The sequence below is a fragment of the Anarrhichthys ocellatus genome, unplaced genomic scaffold (genome assembly GCF_004355925.1).
Source record: "Anarrhichthys ocellatus isolate YVR2014 unplaced genomic scaffold, GSC_Weel_1.0 scaffold90, whole genome shotgun sequence".
Classification (NCBI taxonomy): domain Eukaryota; kingdom Metazoa; phylum Chordata; class Actinopteri; order Perciformes; family Anarhichadidae; genus Anarrhichthys; species Anarrhichthys ocellatus.
In genome coordinates, this window is record NW_022280120.1 from 1,262,171 (window position 1) to 1,271,905 (window position 9,735).

The following is a 9,735-nucleotide window of genomic DNA, read 5'->3' on the forward strand; positions in this document are numbered from 1 at the left end:
TCTCTCTCTCTCTCTCTCTCTCTCTCTCTCTCTCTCTCTCTCTCTCTAAGTAGACACACATTTAGAATTCACTATTTGTAAGAAAAGGACATCTCCAATTAGTAATTGAAACTGGTCCAAAACTGGTTTAACATAACATTGAAAAAAGATTAATTCCAAAGACTTAAAGAAAAATCCATACAAATTGTTATTATACATTAGAGAAGTTTGTTTTGGTAACAGATATTTCGCACTTCACATTGTTGTTTAATTCACTAGTCTACGAGTAAATGTAATACCACTACATACATTATATTCATTAATATTTGATAAAAAAAAATTCATATAAACATCCATTGTTTGAATCATTCAGTGTGTATAAGTGTTTTGTTGTTTAACCTGTTCCTACTGAAATAAAATCCAGACATCTATCAGGAGGAACTGCATTTATTTGGAGCGGCTGTTTCCTGTCTGCAGACCCAACGTTCTTCAGAAGCATTCATCTGTCATCTCACTGCCACGACAACTCTTCCTGATTCTGAATATAAACCATAGTATAGTGTAGTAGTATTAACTTATTCTCTGCTGGTGAGTGCAAACAGTTTAGGATCAGAACAGATCATAGCTGATATTGGACTACTGGTTGTGTGTTTGTGGAAAATATTTAAATTGTTTATTCTGTGTTAAATTTAAATTTTTACATATTACATAAAGCTTTGAAATTAATATATTCATTCTAGTATGTCAGCCATACATTGTTAATACATTCTGGTTCTTACACTATTAATACTGTTACCTTAGTAATTTTTGAAATCTGTAACCTTCATTTGCTGTAGTAAGTCAAACAACTGGATTCTTTGATTTTGGTTTTTAGATATAAACCTAAATATATTAGCCGTAATATATTAAGACTGTAATAATTAAGGTTACTGTCACTGAATTTGACATTCAAATCATTTGTATCACAAACACTAAAATATACAAATATATTGTCTCAGTAAAGTAAAATTGGAGCATTAATATTGATCTCTTTGTGTTAAATTTGACCTCACATTTATTTATACAAACCTGGTTAGGATTTTCTGGATCAACATTTGCTTGGATACTGTGAAGTCTTTTCTTTTGGTGTATAATTATAAATTGAATAGTTTTGAAGCCTTTAACCCCGAACTCTTGTGTGAGTTAATTTATCATTCCTAAGTGCTTTTGATGTGTCTAAAAGCAGACACAGATTACTGCCATCTTCAGATCCTAAATCGTTATAGTAATATTTTACCATTAATATTGTGTTTAATAACTTGGTTTTGTACAATAAAAGTAAAACAATAACATTTGTGGTTTTGAAACACAACAATGCCAAGGAAGGGTAAGAGGTCTCAAGCTCAGAAGCTCCGCTGGCAGAGGTCCAATGAGATTTACTGTGCAACAATGCCTGAAGAGCAGTGGAGAAGTTAAGATGTCTGCAGTGTCTCATGCTGGAAGTGTGGAACAGGGAGGTCAGCCTGATGCATCATGTGTACCAGGGGTTTCTTATGCAGACGTAAAGAGGGGATAACACAGTGACGCTGCATGTGAAGTAAAGCCTTCTAAAGTCAACCAGGAAAACTTCAGAGGTCAAAGTGATGGGTCATGTGTACCACAGGTTTCATATGCAGACATTGTAAAGAGAGGACAACACAGTGATGAGTCATGTGAGGCAGGACCTTCTAATGTGAAGCAGGTAAACCACAGAGGTCAAAGTTATGCGTCATGTGTACCGCAGGCATTTGCAGCAGGACCTTCTCATGCTTACTGTGTAAACCTGGGAGATGAACAACATGTCCGTGCATCCCGCAGCCAGGCTTCTGTTAAATTCGGCATATCCAGAAATCAGCAGTGTACCTGTAACTCACTAACCTTTCTTGCATTCCTTCATGAGAATGAAAACATCACCACACCAGACCTCAACCTTGTTTTGGATAAAGGTAACACAATGTATAGAGAGACCAGGAAAATCATCGTGGATCACATCTATCTGACTACGGATGAGCTCCCTGATGAAGTTCCTGCACGCAGGTTGACACATTATGTGGACATGACACAACTTTCTAGGTACGGCACATTAGGAGAACCTTTACCTGGAGCTGTCGATAGCTTTCTGGACCTAGAGTCAGGACTGAGCTGCTTGTTATCAGATGTGAAGTACGCTTTGCAGTTGAGTATTGCAGTATTCAGAACCAGGTCATGCAGATATGGTTTCTTTGACCCACACTCCAGAACAGCCAGAGGTTTGCCCCCTTCACGTACTCCCGGTACCGCTGTCATGGTGACATTCACACGTCTCAGTGATATGATTGACAGGCTCAAGAAGTCCTACAGAATGATGGGCACACAGTCCTCCTGTAACTATGAGTTAAAGCCTGTGGAGTTTTACAATGTGAACACAGTCAACCTGAATGATGCTCTCCCAAACACAGACTGCAGACCTACAGCTGTCACTGAGGATGAACCTACTCTGTTGGATGAAGCTGTTGATGAATCAAACTCACCGACTCTAAAGACAAACACAGCCACTGATCGTCCTGAGAATGTTTTACCTGAAATGTCTCCTCACACCACAGCTGTGAAACAACCAGAGGTCCTCATCCCATCATTCCAACCACATGATGCTCCTCACAGTGAATCAGAATTGACTGCTGAAGTGATAAACCCTGTTCTCAGTGATCCCTCTGATAACATATTGACAGGAGAGTCCACTGACATCACTTTTACATCATCTGTGAGACAACAAGAGGTCATCTTCCCTGATACCCAAAATAAACCAGAACCGACAAGTGAATTCAGTTTCCTTCCATCACATGATGCTTCTCTCAATGAATCAAACATTTCCTCTTCAAAAATAAATACTGTTGCTAGTGATCTCTCTAGAATGTCAAAGTTTAGTAAACACGAAAGGAGAAAAATGAAGAGAAGACTATTGGTCTCAGGAAAAACTCCACAAAGAAAAGAGAATCAGAAAAGGAAAGAAAGGGAAAAGTATGCTTCAAATAAAGCATATAAAGCAAAGAAAAAATGTCACGCAAGCTGGAATTATCGAAACAATCCTGAATTTAGACAAACAAAATTAAATAATACAAGAGACAATGTATGCCTTCAGCAGAAACGGAAAAAATACTTTTCCACCCTTTACAAAGACAATGCTGATTTTAGACAGAAAAAACCCCAGCAATTTACGGCTCGTTACAGAAACAATGATGATTTTAGAAAGAAAAAAAAACAGTATTTCACTGCTCTTTATAAACACAGCAAAGAGTTTAGACAGAGGAAGAGATCTCATATCACTCAGCGTTATGCTCATGACCAAGCATTCAGGGTAAAACACAGACAACTAATGAAACAACGAATGAAAGACAGATATAAAAACAATCCTACATATAAGACTTTTATTTTGATGCATAATATGAGATGTGCCATATGAGATGTGCCATGAAAATAAAAAGGAAATACAGACGGATAAATAGACAAACAGAAGAAAGTGACAACAGTTTGATCAAAGAGGCCATATCAGTTTTCAGGTCACAAATAAAGGCTGGTCCCACTTATGTCTGTACCGTCTGTCATAAAGCATCATTTCCAAACCAAGTGAGACCCTGTAAAAGGTTAAACTATGTAAAAAATCCAGACATGGTTACAGCATGCCTGACAGGAAAGTACGTCCATGTTTGTGATGATGAGTGCAGAGAGGAACAACAGTGCAAAGTGCCTGATGAGAGAAAGGAAGAGTAGATTTGTCACACCTGTCATAATCATCTTAAAGATGGAGCCATGCCAACACTCGCTGTAGCTAACAACTTGGAGCTCGCTGACATTCCACCTGAACTGTGTGATCTCAACATATTGGAGAGACATCTCATTGCTAAGTGCATAGCGTTTGCAAAAATTATTCCTCTTCCCAAAGGAAGACAGAGATCAATACATGGTAACGTGGTTTGTGTCCCATCTGAGGTGCAGGAAATAGTGGAAGCGTTACACAGACTGAGAAGTGAGTCCCAGGTCATGGGAGTGAAACTGAAGAGACAATTGTGTTACAAAGGTCATCAGCTGTTCCAGACTGTCACCTGGTCTAAACTAGTGCAGGCGCTGCATAAACTCAAACACATTCACCCACAATACCATGACATAACTATCAGAGATGAGGCTGAGCTATGTGACCCAACACTTCCTAATGATGATGATGATGATGATGATGATGATGATGATGAAACAATGGATGAGAATGATTATGATAAAGCTGATTTAATGGACATTGACATGTGTGAGAAAAGTGCACTGTGTGAGGCAGAAACTGAGGCTGAATGTGAACAGGATATTGACATGTTGTCATGTGATGGTGAACAACCAGAGGAGCAGAGAGATGATGCAGAACAGGAAGTTTTGCTCTAGAATCATGTCTTCTGCCATGTGATGTTTCAGAGGAGATTTTATGTTTCAGTGAAGGAATCTACTCTGTTGCCCCTGCAAAAAGAAACAGTCCTGTTGGCTTTTTCAGAACACCTAAACTTGAGGCGATGGCTTTCCCTGTACAATTCCCTACAGGTTAAAACACACTGGATGAGATGAGACGTATTAAACTGACACCCAGCAGTTATTTCAAAGCAAGGCTCTTCTGTACTGATGATCGTTTTGCTAGAGACACAAATTATTTGTTCTTCGCACAGTTTGTGACTGAAATACACTTGCCTACATCCAGCATGACAATACAGTTGAGGAAAGGGAAGCCTCTGACTAGAGATGGACGAAGAATAACTTCTGGTATGCTGCAAAATAAACGAGAGGTCGAGAGACTGGTGAGAAATAAAGATGCAGTCAGATTCATGCAGCCGCTGAGAGGAACACCAGCTTATTGGGAGAAAACTACAAGAGATCTGTTTGCCATGATCAGACAGTTGGGAACCCCCACATTCTTTTGTACATTTTCTGCAGCTGAGATGCGTTGGCCTGAAGTGATTGAGGCAATAAAAAGACAGCAAGGTGAAGAAGTAAATGTTGAAGGGCTCGACTGGTCAGCAAAGTGTGACATCCTGAGAAGCAATCCAGTGACAACAATGCGCATGTTTGATAAACGTGTTGAGGCGTTATTCAGAGAATTGCTCTTATCTCCTGCACAGCCTCTCGGCAAAGTTGTTGACTATTTTTACCAAGTTGAGTTTCAGCACAGAGGAAGCCCACACATTCACTGTGTCATATGGGTAGAAGGTGCACCTGTGTTTGAGAAGGATGATGATCAGATTTTGTGTCAAAATACATCACAGCTCAGCTGCCTGACCCACATTCACAACCTGAACTGTACAAGAAGGTCACAGAAGTGCAAATACACAGCAAAAAACACTCAAGGACATGTTTCAGAAGTCCCAGCTCGGGTTGCAGATTTGGATTTCCAAAACCACCTGCCAGAAACACAATCATAACGAGACCTGGTGAGAACGTTGATTCACTGCAAGTGGAAATGGCAAAGTCAAAGCTCCAACCACTGAACTTGTTGCTGAATGAACCTGAAACTACCTCACTCAGTTTGCAGCAGCTCCTAGCTCGATGCGACTTAACACTCCATGAGTATGAACGATGCCTCAATATGATCAACAAATCCAGTGCGGTGATACTGAAACGTGAGCCAAAAGACTGCTGGGTAAATGGATATAATCCACATCTACTTGAAGCCTGGGATGCCAATATTGATGTAAGTTATATTCTCAATGCATATTCATGCATCATGTATCTCACCAGCTACATAACCAAAAAGGAATCTGGACTTTCTGAGTACCTCAAAACAGTCATTGAGAACTCCACCAGAGACAACGTCAATGAATGTGATGAAATGAGGGAAATCATGCAAGCTTACTCTAAAAAGAGAGAGGTCAGTGCTCAGGAGTGTGTGACTCGTGCCTGTGGCATTAAAATGAAGAAGTGTTCACGTGGTGTCATATTCATACCGACGGATGACAACGCACTGAAAATGAGTCGCCCCATGTCTTACCTAGAGAACACAACTTCAGAAAGTGAAAATGGATGACATCTTTGACTGACAAATACAAAGCCAGAACTGAAACACCAGATTTTGAGGAGATGTGTTTGTTTGATTTCATAGCTACTTGCAGAATTGTCTATGGACAGCAGAAAAAAGGTAAAGATGTGTTGCCTCTCCTCAATGAGATGGGATTTGTGCAAAAGAGGAAAAACAGTAAACCTGCTATCATCAGATTTTACCGCTGCTCACAGGAAAAATATCCTGAGAAGTTCTATGGCACATTAGTGAAACTGTATCTTCCTCACCGATCAGACCAGGAACTGAAAAGACCGTATTTCCCCACGTACGAGTCCTTCTACAACAGTTGTCTTGTTCAACTACGAGGTTCTGACCATCCTGAATATGTCAAACACATTGTGAAACGAAACAGAGACAAAAACACTGAGGAGATTGAGAATGCAGTCGAAGAATTTGAACAGAACAGAGGAGTGATTGATGAATGGTGTAATCTGGCGCCAGAATCTGAAGTGGTCAGGTTGGAATGTATAGAAGAACTGGAGGCACGAGAGCCAGATCATGAAAATGTACAAGAGAATGTCCCAGAATACAGTAATCAGGATAATGCTGTAACAGAAGTCAGAGCCGTCAGAGAGCCCCCTGTCTTAGACCCCACACTGTTACGACAGATGTATCAGAACCTGAACCAGAAACAAGAATGTGTATTCTATGCAGTTAGAGACTGGTGCATAAAGCGTGTCTGTGGCCTAAATTCTGAGCAGTTTTTCTATTACATCAATGGTGGTGCTGGAACAGGAAAGTCACATCTCATTAAATGCATCTACTCAGAGGCATCTAAGATACTGTGCAAACTTCCGAGACATTCTGAGGAGGCTGACATATCAAACCCCACTGTCCTGTTGACTGCTTTCACTGGAACTGCAGTATTTAATATATCAGGTACAACACTGCATTCTCTGCTCAAGCTACCATGAAGTCTGAAACCTCCATTTCAAGGACTTGGCAACAAACTGGATGAAGTCCGATCAGAACTTTTAAATGCTGAAATCCTGATCATTGATGAAGTGTCCATGGTGTCAAAGCCCCTGCTTGCTTATGTGGATGCGAGACTGAAACAGATCAAAGGCAGTCACAGACCCTTTGGAGGAATGTCAGTAATAGCTGTAGGAGACTTTTATCAGCTACCACCAGTGAGACAGTCCAAGACGCTCTGTATGTATGAGCTCTTGAGCTCTTTCAGTCCAGAGGATATGCACAAGTCATCACTACTGCAACCACAGAGAAGAACACACTGCTGGACCTCATTTTCATCTCTCAACCACAACATTGTCTCCACTCTGGTGTGATGAAAACCTATTACAGTTATCACAACCCGGTCTACTGTGTCATGTCCTCTAACAGTCCATAAAGGTATCAGCTGAGTTTTAAAGATCAAGAAAAATGCAAAGTACCTGTAGCTAAACTTAAACTAATATTTTCAGTGCAGAGATTAATAAAATAGTTTATTATAATGTAGTGTATAAATAATACAGCATAACAGTGTGTTGATAAAACACAACACAATGAAGTATAGACTAATCGAGATGAACAAAAGTTAGTGAGATATGTATTAATGACACATTCTGATTACAAAATGATTGAAAGATACAATGATAAATTCAAAAAGAGTATATTGTGATGAATATGTTTACTGAGAATGATGTATAGAATATAACAGACTTGCAGAGATTTAATTCATCAAGAGTAATGTTCACGTAAAGGAAACCTAATTATGCGGTCACAAGACATGTTGGACTTTATTTAGTAAGTTGCATGGAATTTTGTTTGGTAATCATCTTTTCACAGTATTGGACAATATTATGGATAATATTCTTTCCAGGTAACCATATTGTTTTGAGCTATATTTCCAACACATTTTGGCCTGTGCATTTATCAGGGTGGGTTTGGGTTAGGGTTGATAAATGCACAGGCCAAAACTCTTTCAGCAGCTGTATACAGCATTGTACACAGCTGCTAACATTTAGCATAGCAGACATACATCACAAAGTATGTGTTCTAGATGTAACACATACTTTCTGGTGTAATGATACCTACCAGCTGAAACCCCACATTTCCATCCCAATCACTTTCACACTCTAGCAGGGCGGGTGGCCTTGCTAGAGACTGTTACTCATTTAGTTTTTTTTCCCCCTGGACTGGAGACACGGTTCTCATGTGTCCTCGGTAATGCTAAGTTTCCTTTCTGATGGACAGAAGACACAGGTTCAACGAGCTATTGGAATGATGAAAATCTCCGAAGGTCCGTCCAAATTTTGCACCGACTGTCACTGCTTACTGTGCATTTCTACACACTCTTTGCCTTGACATGAACAATGTTTTGGATGAGACGGAGGACTTCCGCCTGATAAAGATCCCCAGAATGGTGGCCCCATTGGTGCAGGTGGACAGGAAAGTTCTGGACACCACACGAGGTATAGTGTTGCCGCCTGTCTGCGCCTGTCCAGTTGCCACAGCAGTTGAACCCCATTGCCTCATGCCTTTCAAGATTAAAGGTATTTCCTCCCCCTGGTCTGCTCCACACCGAGTAGAAGGCCATTTAGGTCCCTATAGTGCAAACGTTGGCAAGTTAGAAATTTCACCGCAGCAGTTAAGACAGATTACATTATGACATATACAAAACAAAAACATACATAAATTACACAATAGGTTAAAAGCAGATTTAAATAGATGTCCACTTTCCAATGTGGACATTACAATTCAAAATATAGTGAAGAACTGAACATGTTAACTTCCTTGCCCTCCTCATAAAAAATAAAATATTCAACAGTTACACAATGAAATTAAACTTTTTCCCAATTACACCAAATACCCCTGATGTCCATGGGGACATCCTCCAACAGCTCCACCTTCGGCCCCAGTATTTTATTGTTTTATCCCTGCCATTGATAACTTTCAGTATATGAAAATTAAATATTATTGTGACGCATAGTCACTTTACACTTCTACTTCACTGCATCTGTCCTCTGAATTTGAGACCTTCCCCTGGCTGCAGCAACGTGCAGAGTGGCGGATGTGAGTTAGCCGGGCTGCCTGCAAAAAAATAACAAAAAAATATAGCAAATGGCACCAAATGTTCCGATGTGCCAAACTGAATCAGATTACGATTTGCAGCGTTTGTAATTCCTTAATTGAAGGGAAGTTTCTGAGGGTCTGTTGATAATAATAATAGCAGTTGGTCCTTAATGTCTTTCTAAATGTACTTTGTTTAGTTTAGTAGGAAAATACTTTAGCACATATTTAATCAGTGAGCGTGTGTCGCTGTAGAGGAGGGTGGTTCACGAGAGAGGGGGTCGTTCACATTTCTGCAATATCAAAAATGAGTGAGAGAAGCTGGAGGACACACAGAGAGAGAGAGAGATAGACAAAGACAGAGAGGGGGAGAGAGAGAGAGAGAGAGAGAGAGAGAGAGAGAGAGAGAGAGACACACACAGAGACAGAGAGAGAGAGAGATAGACAAAGACAGAGAGGGGGGGAGAGAGACAGACAGAGACAGAGAGAGAGAGAGAGAGAGACAAAGACAGAGAGACAGAGACACAGAGAGAGAAAGAGAGACAGAGACACAGAGAGAGAGAGAGAGACAGAGAGAGAGAGAGAGAGAGAGAGAGAGAGAGAGAGAGAGAGAGACACAGAGAGAGAGAGAGAGAGAGAGAGAGAGAGAGAGAGAGAGAGAGAGA